Source organism: Pygocentrus nattereri, chromosome 14, assembly GCF_015220715.1.
Source record: "Pygocentrus nattereri isolate fPygNat1 chromosome 14, fPygNat1.pri, whole genome shotgun sequence".
Lineage (NCBI taxonomy): Eukaryota > Metazoa > Chordata > Actinopteri > Characiformes > Serrasalmidae > Pygocentrus > Pygocentrus nattereri.
In genome coordinates this window covers 40,303,705-40,324,804 of record NC_051224.1, presented here as the reverse complement: position 1 = coordinate 40,324,804, position 21,100 = coordinate 40,303,705, and the positions used below count along the sequence as shown (strand labels likewise).

Genomic DNA, 21,100 nt, shown 5'->3' with positions numbered 1-21,100 from the left:
CTCTGACCTGTCAATCACTCAGAGGCTTCCGGGACGCCGTGAGCTCCATGATCAGGCCTGAGCATCTGTCACCAGCAGTGGACGAGGCCTTGACAGCCGTGGCGGTGGGGGGCTGTCTGTACGGCACCGTCTGACTCAGAGCAGTCTTTATGTCGGCTCTAACCTGCTCTCTCTGACTAAAGCCCGGAATAGACGGTAAAGCAGAAAGGAAGCAGTGACTCACCAGGCGGGGGTTTCCTTTAGAGTGCTGCTGGATTGTGGGTAAAGTACAGATGATGAGTAATTGCCTCATAGAAGCCTGGGTGTCACAGGTTGGCCTGGAGACACGTCTTCCACACGCTTCCCCTCATATTAACCTTGGCCTTGATTAGGAGCCCATTCTGTTAGACGGTCACGCAGGAAACGTCTCGTTCCTAGCCAGACTTCACTGGACTTTACTTTACTTCACGTTTTAATACATAAACTCAGCGCAGTCGACCAGAGAGGAGCTGCGAGGTCTTAGAACAGACGTTCGTGGGCGGTTTATGTACCAGGTTTTTCCGAAATTCCTCCTCAGTTTAGTCTTAACCGTTATGCTGGTACGCTCCAACTAAACGCACAGTCTAAAAAAAGATGGTTCTAGGGATCTTGGTAAAGATCCTTGGTAAAAACAATGGATCTATAGAGAACCATGAGCACTCAAAGAACCATTTTCCAGCTTAAATGTTTTTTTTGGATGGTGAAATGGTTGTTCTGGTTCTTAAGATGACTGCTGTTCAGTTTCAGGTTCTTCAGATGGTTCTACACTATATTTCCAAAAGTATTCGGTCGTCTGGCTTCACATACATATGAACTTGAGTGACATCCCATTCTTAATCCATAGGGTTGAATATGATGTCGGCCCACCCTTTGCAGCTATAACAGCTTCAACTCTTCTGGGAAGGTTTTCCACAAGGGTTAGGAGTGTTTATGGGTCAGACACTGATCTCCGCTCTGATTCATCACAAAGGTGTTCTATGGGGTTGAGGTCAGGACTCTGTGCAAGCCAGTCAAGTTCTTCCACACCAAACTGGCTCATCCACGTCTTTATGGACCTGCTTTTTGCACTGGTGTGCAGTCATGTTGAAACAGGAAGGGGCCGTCCCCAAACTGTTCCCACAAAGTTGGGAGCGTGAAATTGTCCAAAATCTCTTGGTGCTGAAGCTTTAAGAGTTCCTTTCACTGGAACTAAGGGGCCGAGCCCAACTCCTGAAAAACAACCCCCACACCATGATCCCCCCTCCACCAAACTTTACACTCGGCACAATGCAGTCAGACCAGTACCGTCATATTTTTGGTTCTCAGTCCAGCAGTGACGCTGGGGTGTTTAAAAACTCCAGCAGCGCTGCTGTGTCTGATCCACTCGTGCCAGCACAACACACAGTAACACACCACCACTACGTCAGTGTTACTGCAGTGCTGAGAATGACCCACCACCCAAACAGTACCTGCTGTTCTACTTACTTTGCTTGTTAAAGTGGTTCTTATTGAAAAGTAAAGCGACGTCCCGCAATAAAAGCCTGTTAACCTACAAGAACAGGTGGAGTTAAGCATCTGACGTGGTTTTATGGTTTTACGTGAATATATACGCAGAGCTCTTCAACATTAAGCAGGCTGCTTAAATCCAGGAGCTGCAGTCTCTCAGTTTAGTGGACGGTACCGGAAAAATGTGTTCCTTTAATGTTTTCAGTTGAATAGGATGCTGTCGCTGATTTAGATTTAGCTGATAGACTGTGAGCCGCTCTCCTGCTGGTTTAATTCCGCCCGTTGTTTTGCACAGCGCTTGTTTATTAGCATTCAATTTCCGTGCGTGGAGCGCTCTTGGATAAAGTTATCTCCAACGAGCTGCCGGCTCCTTGTTCTGAGCGAAATGCAAAGTGGATATTGCAATTCTCCCAGGATTTCACGCGTCCACCCCCAAACAATAGCCTGAGTAATGAGGGAGCCGCTGCGCCGAGAGTCGCAGGCACCAAAGTTTGCTTTGCAGAGCACCTACAAGCGACGGAGGCTGGCAGAGCGGCGGAGCATATGGACCAGGAACAGCAGCCTCACATGTTTAATAATGGGGTTCTGCTCTTTCTGCCTCTCCTCTCCTGTTCGTCTCCCCGCTTTCTCTTTCTGTTCTTTCTCCTCTCCTCGTTTCTTCTTTTCTCTCTTTTTCTCTTCTTTTCTCTCCTCTCCTCTTTTTGTCTCATCTGATCTTTTCTCTCCTCCTCTTTGTCTCATTTCTCCTCTTTTCTCTTTTCTTCTCTTTCTGTCTCTCCTCTCCTCTTTTTATCTCATCTGATCTCTACTCTCCTCTCCTTTGTATTTCATTTCTCTTCTCTTCTTTCTGTCTCCTCTCTTTTTCTCTTCTCCTCTTTTTGTCTCTCCTCTCCACTTCTCTCCTCTCATCTTCTCTCCACTCCTCTTCTCTCCTCTCCTCTCCTCCTCTTTGTGTCTCATTTCTCTTCTCTTCTCTTCTCCTCTTTTTGTCTCTTTTCTCTTCTCTTCTTTCTGTCTCCTCTATTTTTCTCTTCTCTTCTCCACTTTTTGTCTCTCCTCTCCTCTTCTCTCCTCTCCTCTTCTCTCCACTCCTCTTCTCCTCTCCTCTTTGTGTCTCATTTCTCTCCTCTTTTTATCTCATCTGATCTCTACTCTCCTCTCCTTTGTATTTCATTTCTCTTCTCTTCTTTCTGTCTCCTCTCTTTTTCTCTTCTCCTCTTTTTGTCTCTCCTCTCCTCTTCTCTCCACTCCTCTCCTCTCCTCTCTTCCTCTTTGTGTCTCATTTCTCTTCTCTTCTCCTCTTTTTGTCTCTCTTCTCTTTCTGTCTCTCCTCCTCTCTTTCTCTTCTCTTCTCCTCTTTTTGTCTCTTTTCTCTTCTCTTCTCTTCTCTTCTCCTCTTTTTGTCTCTTTTCTCTTCTCTTCTCTTTCTGTCTCTCCTCTCCTCTTTTTTTGTCTCTTCTCTTCTTTTCTTTTTGTCTCATCTCTCCTCTCCTCCCTTTTCTCTTCTTTTCTCTTGTCTTTCTCGTCTCTTCTCTTTTGCTCTCTTGTCTTCACTCCTTTTCTCTCTTTTTGTCTCTTCTCTTCTTTTTCTTCTTTTCTTTTTGTATCTTCTTTCTTCTTCTCTTTTTTTCTCTTCTGTTTCTCTGCTGTTTGTCTCGTCTCCAGCAGCACTCGGTAGTGTTCCGTGGTGTCTTTGGTGGGACGGCGTTCCGTGGTGTGCTGTGCGGTTTAGTTTCTGTTGTGCGGCTCTTGTTAGTCAGACGGGTCAGCGGAGTGAGCTCTGCAGGTGATTGCTCTCGTAGAGCTGAGAGTTTGAGCCACCTGTGAGGTTTTGGCCCTGCGGAACGGTGAGAGGCAGGAGTGATAGCACACCTGCCCCGGGCAGCGTTTCACAGCCCAGTGTCTGGTGTCGCCCCCTACAGGGCCAAGCGAGACACACCTGCCCTGAAAATTCACTTCAGTAACCTCCACCGAAGGTAGAACCATCCCAGGGTAACCCGCCTTTAGAAAGCTGGTTCCTCAGGAGACCTTTGGTTAAGATAATGGTTCTATAAAGCACCAAAGAGGGTTCTGCTGTTGTTACGATATCAAGCTGGTTTTTAAAGATATATCGAGCTCTTCATAACAGTTCTATGTAGGACCGGATACAACACACTCCCCATCAATCTGAAGAACCCTTTCACAATGCAGAGAACCTGTTCGTAATGCAAAGAGTTGTTTGAGCGTACATGGTTCTGTATCTTCACTAAAGAACCATTAAGGAACCATCTTTTTAAGTGCATACACTCTTTAGAAAGCTGGTTCGTCAGGGGATCTTTGGTTAACATCATGGCTCCATATAGAACCAAAGAGGGTTCTGCTGTTGTTACGATATCAAGCTGGTTTTTAAAGATACATCGACCTCTTTTCAAGAAGGTTCTACGTAGGACCAGATACAACACACTCCCCATCAATCTGAAGGACCATTTCACCATGCAAATAACTCTTTAAGCATGCAAATGGTGAAATAGAGCCGTCTTTATTAAAGAACCCTTAAGGAACCGTCTTTTTAAGAGTGTGTTTTTAGAAGTGTAGCGCTTTAATTAAAGAGGGCTCCTTTTAAAGTGAGGGCATGTGCCGTGGGTGTGTCTGCAGACTCTCCTGTAGGTGAAGAGTGCAGAACGAGGTAAAGTGAGTCGGCCGCTCTGGGCTAATGCGCTCTAGCTGAGCGCTCTGTGTCCTTTCGGCCTTCGAGCATATGGCAGCCAAAGCGTTCTCATCAAACTGCGTTTGGCTTTTGTGTGGTCAGTTGCACGACATCCAGGCTGAGTATTGATCCCTGTGGCTCCGCTGGGAGATCCATACCCCACATTCTCATCTGGCCTGATTCATAACACATACGCATCCCTGCTGGGGACGTTATTTTGATCAGCTAGTCATTTAACGATGACCCCAACAAACCTAATCACTCGCCATGCGGTGCTTTCGTCATGGCTTTGTTTGTCTGGCTCTCTGCCTGGAATTCTTGCGTGTGGCTCTTGGTTCAGCCAGTGTTGTTGATCAGCGAGCGTCTGGAAAAGCTTCCCTGCAGGACAGAACATCGGTTCTTTCTAGGGGCAGTTCTTGCCCTCCCTGATCGAAATTCAGGCGCATTTTATGCACAATATCACTTTCTGCACTCAGTCTTTACATTATGAGATTCTTTAAACTTAAAAAGGCTCTTCGCACTCATATGTCATGGTTCTTTCTTTTAGAAAACAAAAGTGGTTCTTCTGTGGCAGCACACAAACATATGATACCGATACTAATATTGAAACCTTCAGTATTGGCCGATATTGATATTGAAACCTTCAGTATTGGCTGATATTGATATTGAAATCTTCAGTATTGGCTGATATTGATATTGAAATCTTCAGTATTGGCTGATATTGATATTGAAACCTTTAGTATTGGCTGATATTGATATTGAAATCTTCAGTATTGGCTGATATTGATATTGAAATCTTTAGTATTGGCTGATATTGATATTGAAACCTTTAGTATTGGCTGATATTGATATTGAAATCTTCAGTATTGGCTGATATTGATATTGAAATCTTTAGTATTGGCTGATATTGATATTGAAACCTTTAGTATTGGCTGATATTGATATTGAAATCTTCAGTATTGGCTGATATTGATATTGAAACCTTTAGTATTGGCTGATATTGATATTGAAATCTTTAGTATTGGCTGATATTGATATTGAAATCTTCAGTATTGGCTGATATTGATATTGAAATCTTTAGTATTGGCTGATATTGATATTGAAACCTTCAGTATTGGCTGATATTGATATTGAAACCTTTAGTATTGGCTGATATTGATATTGAAATCTTTAGTATTGGCTGATATTGATATTGAAACCTTCAGTATTGGCTGATATTGATATTGAAATCTTTAGTATTGGCTGATATTGATATTGAAACCTTCAGTATTGGCCGATATTGATATTGAAACCTTCAGTATTGGCTGATATTGATATTGAAATCTTCAGTATTGGCTGATATTGATATTGAAATCTTTAGTATTGGCTGATATTGATATTGAAACCTTCAGTATTGGCTGATATTGATATTGAAATCTTTAGTATTGGCTGATATTGATATTGAAATCTTCAGTATTGGCTGATATTGATATTGAAATCTTTAGTATTGGCTGATATTGATATTGAAACCTTCAGTATTGGCTGATATTGATATTGAAATCTTCAGTATTGGCTGATATTGATATTGAAATCTTTAGTATTGGCCGATATTGATATTGAAACCTTCAGTATTGGCTGATATTGATATTGAAATCTTCAGTATTGGCTGATATTGATATTGAAATCTTTAGTATTGGCTGATATTGATATTGAAACCTTTAGTATTGGCTGATATTGATATTGAAATCTTCAGTATTGGCTGATATTGATATTGAAATCTTTAGTATTGGCTGATATTGATATTGAAACCTTTAGTATTGGCTGATATTGATATTGAAATCTTCAGTATTGGCTGATATTGATATTGAAATCTTTAGTATTGGCTGATATTGATATTGAAACCTTTAGTATTGGCTGATATTGATATTGAAATCTTCAGTATTGGCTGATATTGATATTGAAACCTTTAGTATTGGCTGATATTGATATTGAAACCTTCAGTATTGGCTGATATTGATATTGAAATCTTCAGTATTGGCTGATATTGATATTGAAATCTTTAGTATTGGCTGATATTGATATTGAAACCTTTAGTATTGGCTGATATTGATATTGAAATCTTCAGTATTGGCTGATATTGATATTGAAATCTTTAGTATTGGCTGATATTGATATTGAAACCTTTAGTATTGGCTGATATTGATATTGAAATCTTCAGTATTGGCTGATATTGATATTGAAATCTTCAGTATTGGCTGATACCAATATTGAAACCTTTGGCTGACACTTTTACTCAAACCTTTAATGTTAATACTAATACTGAAAACTTGACTGTCAGCTTTTTCATAGATGATCTTGATTTTAGATCTTATCATCTAAACATACGCTATCCTGCTCATGCTTTTTTTAAAATATGAGATATTCTGGACATTCATTTTTTTATAACTTTAGTGTTGAGGTTCTTCTGCTTTCTCATTATGTAATCGTCTACAGCTCTGTTCATTGTTCTGGACACATTTCACAAACACTGTATCCTGCCAGGTGTTTATAATGAAGTTGTACAGCAGCAACTTTATATTAGAGTCGTTTCATACATTCATCTTCAACAGATCAGTGCTATATAGTTGAAAACAGCGGTTCTAGGCCTCTGAACAGTACTGTACGTATCAGTGTTCTGCTGAATTCTGCTCAGAGGAACCTGCCAGGTCTAGTTTATGATCGCTGCAGATGTGATCAGTCATTTGTGTACTTTGGGTGTCGCGGTGGCCAATTGGCTCTCTGGGGGTCTACCTCGCCACATCGTTTTAAAGCCACCATTCACTGTGGGTTCATGGCTGTTTCTTCTTTTTTCCCCGCGTTGCCCCTCCAGCACTCAGTCTGGGCCAGATTAATTACGTGGGGGTCAGAGCGCCGGCAGTGATTCAGCAGCCGAATGCTGAGGACGGATTGTTTTCTCTGCAGTGGAGCGACTTTGCTTTTCATAAACCCTCACGACAGGGCCAGAAGTCAGGCTTTGTTTTTGGTTGAAGCTTTTAGGTAACACACCTGATGACTCTCTCTTTCTCTCTCTCTCTCTCTCTCTCTCTTTCTCTCTCTCCATCTCTCTATCTCTCCCACCTGAACACTTTACATGCAATCCGCTACGATTCTGCACAGCAACAGCTTCGGCAGTCACAGCGAGCCAGCTACACGACCTTATAAAAACCCATCAAGGACATCCAGCGCAGGAAGAACTATTAAACGAAAGCCATTCAAAGAGCTGACTAACATAGGTGGAGGTGTATTGTCCTCAGTGGTGCTGCGGAAAGCGGCGAAACGCTCGCAAGGACGCACTCGAGGCCTGTGCATTCTCTCTTCTCACCGTACCTCAGCTGAACTCGCCGAGTTAAGGTTTTTCACGCTCACAGTGGATAATGGAGGTGTTTGTGTGAGGCGGCGGCTCTTTCAGCAACAGAGCTCGCGCTTTATCACGCTTTATTGCCAGCGTCTCCTTTTACGCCAGCAGTCCTACCTCGAGCAGGAGCACCATTAGCAGGCGCAGTATCTGTGGCGACAGAGTCTGCTGCTCTCGTCTAGAGCAAAAAGAGAAAGAGGCAAATAAAGAGAACGAGGTTTTCTGATGGGTCCGTTTCTGTAACCCTCGACTGTAACCCTCAAAATTCTGTCTGAACTCGACTGTAACCCTCAAAATTCTGTCTGAACTCCACTGTCGCCCATATTTAAATATATGAATATAGTGACAGATATCCCTGACTTAGACAGTCTGCGTGTTTGGTAGCCATCATGGTCTGAATCCTGCTAGGAGCTACAGTGAAAGTAGCTGTAAACATTTGCATTTTTTTATTGAATTCAATGAATATTTAAATTCTAACCTTTAATTTGACAGCTCTAGTGGTCAGGAGGCTCAGAGATGCAGACAGAGAGGCTCAGTGTGGCAGAATGGCTGTGAGAATGCATGTCAGTGCAACCGTGTGTTGAGCGTATGTCTTTCCCTGTGAGACCTTCTCTCTCTCTCTCTCTCTTTGCTGTGTAATTATTAATGATGCTTGGTCAGTGCCAGCCTGTTTTTAGCCTCTGCTCTCCTCTTCAGCAGTGATATGACTGCTGACCGGACCACACGCTTCCTTAAATAGCCCAGCTGCTCCTGCCACCACCAGCAGGCAGGCCAGGTGACAGCGAGGCTACTTTTGGAGGCTTATGATCCAGTGCGGCTGTAACCCCAAGGGGAACAGGGGCCGCGTGGCTAATGGGACTTTAATCGGGCCAGAATTTTTGATCTGAATCTGAATATAACCTGAGAACTTTTCTACCCAAGCTCAACTTGACCGTCAGCACAATGTTTAGATTCTGAAATTACTGTAGCCCACAAAATTCTGTCTGAACTCGACTGTAACCCACAAAATTCTGTCTGATCTCGACTGTAACCCACAAAATTCAGTCTGAACTCGACTGTAACCCACAAAATTCAGTCTGAACTCGACTGTAACCCAAAAAATTCTGTCTGAACTCGACTGTAACCCACAAAATTCTGCCTGAACTCGACTGTAACCCACAAATTTCTGTCTGATCTCGACTGTAACCCACAAAATTCTGCCTGAACTCGACTGTAACCCACAAAATTCTGTCTAAACTCGACTGTAGCCCACAAAATTCTGTCTGATCTCGACTGTAACCCACAAAATTCTGTCTGATCTCGACTGTAACCCACAAAATTCTGCCTGAACTCGACTGTAACCCACAAAATTCTGTCTAAACTCGACTGTAGCCCACAAAATTCTGTCTGATCTCGACTGTAACCCACAAAATTCTGTCTAAACTCGACTGTAGCCCACAAAATTCTGTCTGATCTCGACTGTAGCCCACAAAATTCTGCCTGAACTCGACTGTAACCCACAAAATTCTGCCTGAACTCGACTGTAACCCACAAAATTCTGTCTGAACTCGACTGTAACCCAAAAAATTCTGTCTGAACTCGACTGTAACCCACAAAATTCTGTCTGAACTCGACTGTAACCCACAAATTTCTGCCTGAACTCGACTGTAACCCACAAAATTCTGTCTGAACTCGACTGTAACCCACAAAATTCTGTCTGAACTCGACTGTAGCCCACAAAATTCTGTCTAAACTCGACTGTAACCCACAAAATTCTGTCTGAACTCGACTGTAACCCACAAAATTCTGTCTGAACTCGACTGTAACCCACAAAATTCTGTCTGAACTCGACTGTAGCCCACAAAATTCTGTCTGAACTCGACTGTAACCCACAAAATTCAGTCTGAACTCGACTGTAACCCAAAAAATTCTGTCTGAACTCGACTGTAACCCACAAAATTCTGCCTGAACTCGACTGTAACCCACAAAATTCTGTCTGATCTCGACTGTAACCCACAAAATTCTGCCTGAACTCGACTGTAACCCACAAAATTCTGTCTAAACTCGACTGTAGCCCACAAAATTCTGCCTGAACTCGACTGTAACCCACAGAATTCTGTCTGAACTCGACTGTAACCCACAGAATTCTGTCTGAACTCCACTGTTGCTGGCTAGACTCAATACTAATGTAATTCCTGTGATTACGTATGTAATTGCATTAAAAATCCATCATCTAGCATAACTCTGGGTTAAAGGTGTTACAAAATCCACTACGCACTTTTGTATGCTGTCTCTGCACCAGTGCATGATGGGAGACGAACAGTGCGGCGTGGTAGAGGTTAATGGATTCTGGGAACGTCTGAGTGATTGTGCTCCTTTTTCTCCTTTTTCCTTCGTTATCGCTCATCCCCTCATTTCTCCCCCGCCCTCCTCTTCTCTTTCATTTTCTCTCTTTCCCTCCTCGCTTTGTTCATCTTGCTCTTCTCTCTGCCTCTCTGTCTCATTCTGTCTGCCTCTGCTTATCTCTGTTTCTGTGTCTCTCAGCGCTCCTCCTGCTGCCGTGTGGAAGCGTCCGTCGCTCTGTGGGCTGCTGTGAAGTTGGAGGAAATGGAAATTGTGTCTCTTTTGAGCGGGAACGTTGAGTGATGTTGGGATTTTAAGGCTCTTCACTGAGCAGATATTCAGATTCCATCTGCAATTTGTCAAACTGATTGATCCGAGCGATCGAAGCGTGCCGACAGGAATGCCTGAGATCGGCTGGTGCAGTCGCAGCGCGATGAATATGTAAAAAATGTGATTTGCATTTGGAGACTGTAAACGCTTTGATTGCAGAGGTCAAGTCAAGTTTATTATCCGTACAGGGAACTCTGGGTTTCATATGCAAACACCAGTGCTAAAAACAGTATCACACAGTACTACAAAACCACTTGACCACAAAAAATGGAGGCTAAGACTTAAAACTCCAAACACATTCCATTTGACTGACGGATATCACTGCTGTCGGAACAAAACCTCGGAAAAAAGCTCCGTTTTCCAGTTTTTAACAGAATTTGAAAGTGCCTGTTGCCCTTTACACTGTATGTAAATTTCACGATGAATGACCAAAAGAAATGGCTCAAAATTACTTGGGGGCAAAAAACGTCTGGTTTCCCTTTGATTTACATGAAAAGCAAAGTGGGTTTTTCCTTCTTCTGTAAAGTTACCAGCGATATTTGCAGGAGGTACATAATTGCAAATGGGCTGCACATCGGTCTGTTTGACCATTAACACAAAACTGGATCTTCCCTAATTTACAGTCTCATATGCTCTCCACACCTGACTGAACTCATCAGATGATTATCTGGGTTTTCATGAAATGAGTGTTATAGAAATGGGCAAGAAAAACATGAATCTGTGTATAACATTTAATATATATATATATATGTGTATATTATGTATGTGAGGTGGACTCACTTGTGCTGCCAGCTATTTAGACATTAATGTCTGTGTGTTGTTCTTTTCAGAGGACAGTGAATCTGCACTGCTGTACAAGCTGCACACTGACCACTTTGAGTTAAAGATATAATAAAATATTTGCAGAAATGTGAGGGGTGTACTCACTTTTGGGAGATACTGTATATCTTACACAAAGAAATTGTGAAATTCATGTTAAAATGATTCCAATGTTCACTTTATTATCATTATATATATATATACACTCACCGGCCACTTTATTAGGTACACCTAATAAACACCTGTTCAGTTGCTTGTTAACACAAATAGCTGATCAGCCAATCACACGGCTGCAACTCACTGCATTCAGGCATGTAGAGGTGGTCAAGACAACTTGCTGAAGTGCAGACCGAGCATCAGAACGGGGAAGAAAGGGGATTTAAGGGGCTTTGAACGTGGCGTGGTTGTTGGTGCCAGACGGGCTGGTCTGAGTATTTCAGAAACTGCTGATCTGCTGGGATTTTCACACACAACCATCTCTAGGGTTTACAGAGAACGGTCCGAAAAAGAGGAAATATCCAGTGAGCGGTCAGTTGTGTGGACGAAAATGCCTTGTTGATGTGAGAGGTCAGAGGAGAACGGGCAGACTGGTTCCAGATGATAGAAAGGCAACAGGAACTCAAATAACCACCAAAATCTCTGAGGAACGTTTCCAACACCTTGTTGAAAGTCTGACAAGAAGAATTAAAGCAGTTCTGAAGGCAAAAGGGGGTCCGGCCTTTTACTAGCAAGGGGTACCTAATAAAGTGGCCGGTGAGTGTATTACTACATATATTGCATTACCAATTTTATTATCAGCATAAAAAAATGATAAAGTGAACATTGGAGTCTTTGAAGTTTTAACATGAATTTCAGTTTCTTTGTGTTTGTCCCTCTATTGCTGTAATGACAGTGGTAAAAGCCTCTGATCAGTACTGTATCCACCTCACAGTCGTCTGATCACGGAGGCCCCAGTGTCTCTATTGTTTTATTTTATTTTGTTTCATTGATTAGCAATATTTTAATGAGCTTTAATGATATCATTATTAGACTGATAAGGCACCAAAATTCAATGTTTTCTTAGCTCACAAGATGGAGCTACTTTTGTCGGAAAAAAATCGGAATCAGCCTTAAAAATTCACGATCAGTGCATCCCTGCTAGGTATCTCTGTTTCTCTGTTGTTTCATGTAGTTTATAAAGTTGAATTGTTGCCGTTTTTATTGACAATGACTAAGAAATAATCTTTACATCTGAACTTAAATAGGTAATTATCTGTGCTGATACTGATCCATATGGGATCAGTACATCACCAGTTGTGTGGTATTACAGGACCTCTAGTGATTCCCACCCTCTCCCAGCATCTTAGCACACATGTAAGTGCTGATTTTGCTGGCAGCCGTTGCTGTTAGTCAGTGCTGAGGCGTTTGTCTGCGCTGTACCTCTGAGGCCTCAGCATCTCGTAGAGTTGGGGCTGGGTGGTCTGACGCGGGACCCCCACCCCCGCCCCCAAGGCCTGTGATGATTTCCTTAAACTCGGAGCTTTGACTGGAGAATCCTCCTGAAAATCCTAAATCAATGGGACACCAGAAGAGGCGCTGAAGGGAGCTGCGCTGATGTTGCAGACAGGCCCCTTGCTCTCTCATTGAGACGCAGCCTTGTTTTAGCTCATTCATGAGGCTGATAAAAGCTGAGTGGGAGAGAGAGAAATGGCGCCAACCCTCCAACTCATCTGCACTCAGACGGGAATTCCACCAGTTTTACATTTCTGCACAGTTCAGTCCGACGTAGAGACATTCAGAGTGGTTTGATGTGAAATTAAGAGAAGCTTACTCTGATTTCTATAGAATCTATATAGACGCAATGTGTTTTTTTTAATGCATTCGAAACGTGAGTGAAGCACATAACACACATTTTATTAAGTCAGTAACTGTAATGTGATTATAGGAATTTAAACCTAACCTGTTTTTGTTTACATTTTATTATGCTACTCTATTTTGGTACCATTTTCTAACTAGAAGCATGAAACCTTGCAGGATCATAGTGCACTTGTGCTTTCAGGCCGTCTCTCACACTGCGCCTCATAGAGTTTACATACAGACACACATATGTACTAGCCCACGAGCTCACACACACACACACACACACACACACACACACACATTAACAACCACCAGGGATAGCACAGCAATGGCCAAGCAACACCTTAACAACCACATGGGATACCATAGCTAAGCAAACACCTAAAGTACTATAGCAATAGCCTACCTATACCTTCATACCTTAGCAACCACCTGAGGCACGATAGCAGTGGTTTAGCAACATTTAGCAGCCACCAGGATAAGATAGCAAGATCTAAGCAAACACAACAGCATGGCAACACCTTAGTAACCACCTGGTATTCCATAGCAATGGCTTTGGAACACCTTAATGACCACCTGGGATAACATAACAATGGCTTCGGAACACATTAGCAGTCACTCGGGATAACATAGCAAGATCTAAGCAAACACAACAGCCTAGCAACACCTTAACAACCACCTGGGATTCTATAGCAACGACTTTGTCAAACCAACTTAAAGTTTGTTTGCAAACCTTTCCTTCCGGCTTAAACATGTTACTTTTCACCGCTTTGCCCCGACACTGATTATGGTACCATTATTAGCATCTACATGTCGCTCTCCCATCTCTCTCTGTCTCTCTCTTCCCCGCTGTTGTTCTGCCTGTGGGCAGATGTGAGTCCTGTGAAAACAGTGGTCACTGATGTCCATGCTGATCCCTTTATGCTAATGTTGCTAACAGTGAATGAAACCTAGTTAGGGGCCATCTAGCATTATGCAAATGAGACAACGTTAACTGTTCCGGGTTAGCCCTGGTGAGCCGTTACCTGCAGCCCTTCCTGTGTCCTTGAGCGTCCAAGTTGAAGGGCCGCTGCAGCCGAGAAAGGCTTTGCTCTTATCTTGGAGCTTGTCCGGTCCTGCGGCAGAGGGGCTGATTCTATAAGAGCAGATCGTTCTTTACTGCCCGTTTGGTCCAGCCTGACAGCACTGACAGAACCTCTTAGCACAGGCTTCAAGGGTGCAGACAGGTCGCGGACATTTCAGTCCATAGCTACTGCCCCACGGAATCACCTGCAGAGATAAAAGACACCAGGGAATGTTTTTTTAACTCTTTATCTCGCTCCGGCTGCACCATGATCAGGTTCTCACCGTGAAGGATTTAGGAGGGGATCACATTGTACACTTTTTTAAGGGTCAAGCCCGTTTCAAATGATTATCTTTTTGTGTGAAGCTCCAGGCGACAAGTTCAACTCAAAGTATCTCTTTTTCTACACCGAACAAGTCAGATGGATGCTGTACTACAGGTCCCGGCCACTTTATCAGAAACCCGACTCTTGTAGCTCCACCTTCCTGGTGTACGTAGAAACTATAGCTCATCTGGTGATGCACTGTTTGTGTTATCCAATTGCCCAGGAGTCGCAACCAAAATGCTAAGAAGAGCCATTTTGTCCTTTGAGTAAAAATCAAACCACTTCGTGAGCCACAACATTTTATGTCCATTTACCTTTGGCTGTAAATCTGTCTCAGTATGTGTTAATGTGCTAGTATAGGATAAAAAAATATAATATTAATGAAAAATTTAAAAGACGGCGGTGGGACGGACGTCCAGCTTATGTGTCTCAGAGCGCAACGTCTTCCTCTCGGCCTTCTTTAATAAGGACATGTGAAGGACGTTTTCCTGAGTCGGACGTCATTTTAAAGCAGTTAAAAACACAATCACTGCTCACTGCTGCTCATCTCACTCTGACTGGACTCACGTGATGTTCGCTGTCATGGTAATGTTTACTTTAAGCGCTACTCCATGCATGCGTGTCATTTTGCATTGGATTACTTGTAGTGAGCATGTAAACTGAGATTTTCCATCAGATTGTTGAGTAGAGTGAGAATAAACACCTCACTCTTAATCTGTAATCCGATTATATTCAATCGGATTGGCAAAAATCTTTGCTTTTAAACACAGCCAGTATCTTACTGAGGAGATCTGGAAGCTGGTGTGTTCGGAATGCCTTTTCCTTCCTGCAGGATCCGCTTCATAATGAATCCACTCATCTGAACTACAGCTACGCTAACAATGCGGCGGATGGATAGGAAGCAGTGCGTAGTCCGCAGAGACTGAGTTTCTGTGTGTTTTGTGGTCGGCATAAATGACTCCTTAAGGAGGTTGCTGATGTGGTAAAATGCTGCTGGGGGTGGAGGGTGGAGCTCAGGGAGTATAAATGGCTCCTCTGCTCCTAAGGACTTGTCGTGGCACGCAGGCGGGTAAAACGTCCTCATGTACATGAGTGTAAATAAGTAAAAGCAGCATCGTTTTTCATCCTGCCCTCTGGATCCTCTCCAGACCCAAACAAGCTTCCTCCAGCTACTGTACGTTCACAGATTAAAGGAATATTCCTGTGTTTTTCAGCCTAAACACCGTCTGTGCAGGAGCCGAAACTGTCTGTGGTGAATGAACACATGCAACATGGGAGAAATAGAGAATAAAAGTGGGAAAAATAATTGGTTCTTCTGCTGTGTTCACATGTTTGTGTTGAAAAACCATCATTCCACACCTCATATTGGTACACAACAACAATGGCATGAAGCCACACAAATGCTGGCATGGTGGCAGGTTACTGTCAAAAAGGGATGATCATCAGAGAAGAGCTTTAGTAGCGCAGACTGTTTGTTTGAGGTGGTGGAGGTTAAGGTAGTTGTGAGAATGAGATGATTCAGTCCTGATAGCCGTGAGAATAAGATGATTCAGTTCCGATAATGGTGAAAATGAGATGATTCAGTTCCGATAGTCGTGAGAATGAGATGATTCAGTCCTGATAGTCGTGAGAATAAGATGATTCAGTTCCGATAGTGGTGAAAATGAGATGATTCAGTTCCGATAGTCGTGAGAATTAAATGATTCAGTTCCGATAGTCGTGAGAATGAGATGATTCAGTCCTGATAGTCATGAGAATGAGATGATTAAGTTCCGATAGTCGTAAGAATGAGATGATTCAGTTCCGATAGTGGTGAAAATGAGATGATTCAGTCCTGATAGTCGTGAGAATGAGATGATTCAGTTCCGATAGTGGTGAAAATGAGATGATTCAGTTCCGATAGTCGTGAGAATGAGATGATTCAGTTCCGATAGTGGTGAAAATGAGATGATTCAGTCCTGATAGTGGTGAAAATGAGATGATTAAGTTCCGATAGTCGTGAGAATGAGATGATTCAGTTCCGATAGTGGTGAAAATGAGACGATTCAGTCCTGATAGTCGTGAGAATGAGATGATTAAGTTCTGATAGTCGTGAGAATGAGATGATTCAGTTCCGATAGTGGTGAGAATGAGATGATTCAGTTCCGATAGTGGTGAAAATGAGATGATTCAGTCCTGATAGTCGTGAGAATTAGATGATTCAGTTCCGATAGTGGTGAAAATGAGATGATTCAGTCCTGATAGTCGTGAGAATGAGATGATTCGGTTCCGATAGTGGTGAAAATGAGATGATTCAGTCCTGATAGTGGTGAAAATGAGATGATTAAGTTCCGATAGTCGTGAGAATGAGATGATTCAGTTCCGATAGTGGTGAGAATGAGATGATTCAGTTCCGATAGTGGTGAAAATGAGATGATTCAGTCCTGATAGTCGTGAGAATTAGATGATTCAGTTCCGAAAGTGGTGAAAATGAGATGATTCAGTCCTGATAGTCGTGAGAATGAGATGATTCGGTTCCGATAGTGGTGAAAATGAGATGATTCAGTCCTGATAGTGGTGAAAATGAGATGATTCAGTCCTGATAGTCGTGAGAATGAGATGATTCAGTTCCGATAGTGGTGAAAATGAGACGATTCAGTCCTGATAGTCGTGAGAATGAGATGATTCAGTTCCGATAGTGGTGAAAATGAGATGATTCAGTCCTGATAGTCGTGAGAATGAGATGATTCGGTTCCGATAGTGGTGAAAATGAGATGATTCAGTCCTGATAGTCGTGAGAATGAGATGATTCAGTTCTGAGTGTCTTGGGAATGAAATAATTCTTTTCTGCTAGTTAAATTGTGGTCGAGTTAGGCATGTTCTCGAGATACATAAGTTGTGACCACGACATACTAAGACATAGAAGTGACTAATAATATAAGAGTTGCATTGGGAGTCGATTTCTAATCACATCTTGATACCTTGAATCAAAATCAGCCTGAATCAGGCGGAACCGAGATTCAGAGATTTAAATTGGTGAATCTCCAAATCACCGCTGCTTCTCTCCCAGTGCTCCTCGTCTGGGTCCCACACCGTGCCACAGGCTCTAATCTGACGATGAACCGGGTCACGTATGTTCCCCTCTTTTAAAGTAATTATAAGCTTTCTACTTTTAAACGATTTTAAACGAGCTCTTATTCTGCCATGCGGCCTTGAGAAAGATGACTCGATAACAAAAGAAGGAGCAACCAAATGAAGGTGTAGCTCGTCTGTTGGAGGACTGCGGCTCAGAGAGACGCGCTGCGAGGGCTCGCTGAGAGTGGTGGAGTTTCTGAGGAGGAGTGGAAGCATGTACTCGTAACCCTGTTCTCCTTTTACTGCAGCCTTCAGCTGACTCGCTCTCGCTCCAACCACAATGAGTGAGGAAAGTGTGTGAATTCGTGAAGGAAAAGCCGCTGATGTGGCGCTGAGATCTTTAATCCCTTTTTTGGTTTGTGTGTGGGAGAGAGAGAGAGAGAGGGATGCGCACTGGTGTCTCTGACTCATGCACGGCCATGTGGAGCTCACAGCTTATTCATTCAGTGCTGTTTTAGCTACGGGGTGAGATTCTGGGTGCAGTTGTAGGTTTTAACCCTTTAACAAGCAAAGTCATCATGTTTTGGAGACCATCGCTGTCAGAACAACACCGTCTCCTTTTATAGAAGACAGAAAATGTTTTTAAAAAGCTCATATCCTACACTTTTCTCTACCCCTGGTGACCATTTAGGGTATTGTTTTGTTTATTTATCATATAGAGCCATAGCTCATTTTTCCTTGAACCTCTCTAAGCCTTAAACCGTCTGTTTTTGTTACTGTGCCTTTAAGACTGACACGGATGATTCGACTGTACTGGTTCAGAGTCAGAGCCGAAACGCATTTGGGACTTTAGACTGAAATCCTTTTGCTTTGAGTGACTCTAAACCTTAATTATGTTTAATTTATTAAAACTAATGAATAAACATTAAGTTTTGAGACTACAGTAGCAATCATAACTGTCATATTAAGTGATACTTTTTTAATCCCACAAACGGGGAAAGTCCACCTCCGCATTTAATCCATCCGTGAAGTGAAACACCACATACACACTAGTGAATACACACACACTAGGGGGCAGTGAGCACACTTGCCTGGAGCGGTGGAATCCACTGAAAGGATATGTTCTAAGTTGGACTCCACGCCCTGTCTAGTTTTCCACTGGGAAAAACTTATTTAAGGTAACCAGTTGAACCTTAAAACCGCTGTTGTACCTTTGAGGAAATGTTTACACTGTTTGTACCTTGATGAACGAATCGTGTACCTGCATGGTACCTTTATTTCTATCAGTGTACAATAGAAGAACCCTTTTTGGTCCCATATAGAACACATTCTGCATCAGTCTGAAGAACCATTTCACCATGCAAATAGTTCTTTGAGTGTTCATGGTTCTATATATATTCTGTATGTATGGACACATGGCGTCATATCGGCTGAAAGTGACACCATTTCTTTCTTTGTGCAAAATATGGACTGATAGTAAAGCTGATATTATAGCATGATCTGGCCACTGTGGCTCTGTTTAGTATCAGCCGTGTTAGCACCTTTTGGATGAAGTGTTCATTGAAGGTTTGAGCTTATGTTTACTGGAGAACCACATACTAGTGGTCAGCAAATCTTACATGTATCCATGTATGCTGACCTGACATGCTACCTTCAGCCATTCAGGGCTGAGAAGACCTTGGATTCCTGCCTTTGACTGTCTGTAAATGCCTGTGAATTCAGGACACCACTGTGGGAATCAGTTGCATTTGAAATCTGGATAAAATTACAACATGCTTTTGTCAAGGCTGGCAGCTTCTAAGCAACCAGTAGATAAGCCTTTCTAACAAAAGCCACCCTCATCTGACATCCTCCATCGTTTTCGAGCCATTCAGTCCCCACAAAGTGCTAAACACAAGGCCACACACACACACACAGACTCTCGCAGTCACTTAAAGTTTCAGTGGAGGTTTGTCCAGAGGTGCCTGGTGAAATATTACCATTAGCCTTAATGTTGCCCAGGCTGCAATTATTCTCCCCTGTCCACTTTTCAAATGAGCTGTGAGAGAAAGAAATGTCAGAGTTGCCCTGAGCTCACGGTTACCGCGTAATTTACTCCCCCCCTCGCTGCCCACCGGACATAAAGCCCAGCACAAGAAGAAATACTGCCTGCTCACCTTCAATCAGAGACTCGCTACTGTCTCCACAACCCGGCTGAGAGAACTGACCGGTGTATGCGCTTACTGCAGCTGCCAGTCTGATGGATGTTCTGGTGAAGGCCATGGGGCACAAACATTTTCACAGCAATATTAAAAGTGTATAGTTCCAGTTTATAGATACTGGACTGAGCAAATGTCTGAGGCTTTGTGTGTTCTTGACTGTAAAAATTGCTATAAATACAAATAAATACATCAAAAAATAGCAAAAAAAAAGGTTTTAACCCTCTGGCATCCACAAACTCACCCACACATCAAATTCTCTATGTGTGTGTCTTTGAGATGATCCAGCTCAGAAATTCAGTTCAAGCCCTTCCTGAATCCGTAGAGCCGCCCTTTCCATTCCATCTCATCACGAGATCCTATGAGACACACATCCGGAGTTATGAGCCTATGAAGAGGGGCTGAGATACACGTCATCTGCCTCTCACCATGTGGAGCTGGTGGATTCAGGTGTCCGTCTGCATTCTGTGTGAAACTGGGGTGAACGTCAGAGTCGACTCTCAGAGTTTCTAAAATTGAAGTCTGAGTTGAGTCTGGAGTCTCTGAGGTTCCAGTCAAAGTTAAGTTTGTGAGGTTTGTGTCTGACTTGAGTCTGGAGTCTCTGATGTGAGAGTGCGAGTCAAGTCTGGAGTCTCTTAGGTGAGAGTCCAAGATTCGTCTCTGAGGTGAGAATCTGAGTTGAGCCTTGAGCCGCTGAGGTTCGAGTCAAAGTTAAGTTTGTGAGGTTTGTGTCTGACTTGAGTCTGGAGTCTCTGATGTAAGAGTGCGAGTCGAGTCTGGAGTCTCTTAGGTGAGAGTCCAAGATTCGTCTCTGAGGTGAGAATCTGAGTCGAGTCCCGAGTCTCTGAGGTGAGAGTCCGAGTCGAGTCTCAAGGTTTGAGTCGAGAGTTATGAGCCTGTGAAGAGGGGCTGAGATACACGTCATCTGCCTCTCACCGTGTGGAGCTGCTGGATTCGTGTGTCCGTCTACATTCTGTGTGAAACTGACCGACGGACACTCAGGAGATCACTAAGGACTGACCGTCACGCCGGAAACCCTTCATTCTTCATTCAGTCCACATCGGAGACTCGTGTGAAACGGCGTCAGAGAGTTTCCAGCTGCTGAAGCTGCTGCAGCGGGTTTGGAAATTAGTGATGAAGATAACGGAGCGATTAGATATGAAACCCATGAGGATCCTGTCCTATGAAGAGTCTTTAGAGGAGGGTTTAAGGAGAGATGGACAAATCGAGGACACTGCTAAATATAATGTCTGATTTATTTAGAATTTAGTGCGTCCACTTTTACCTTCATTGCAGACACGTAGTATATAGACCCATCGAATTTGATGCGCACGTGTTTTTATGGGATAAAATGTACTGAATAAGTTGAAGAGCTTCAGATGTGTGTGTTTGAATAACGATGCACATCTCTTATACATTTCCGCTGCCGTCTTTTCAGCTTCCTCGTTACTTCCATTAACATAAACAACATATGACTCCTGCATCTGTCGGGCGTTCTCCTCTGAATGTGCCATATGATGAACAGATTGCGGTAAATACAGTAAATAAAACTTAATCAGACTTCCTCTCTGATGATGATTCCTGCTCA

General features: G+C 43.0%; 1 protein-coding gene across 1 annotated transcript in view; it reads left to right on the top strand.

Annotated features, from left to right (window-relative positions):
- The window catches only part of grin2aa (glutamate receptor, ionotropic, N-methyl D-aspartate 2A, a), a 265,531-nt gene that overhangs the window by 40,345 nt on the left and 204,086 nt on the right, over positions 1–21,100 (top strand). The gene's annotated exons all lie outside the window — the stretch shown is intronic.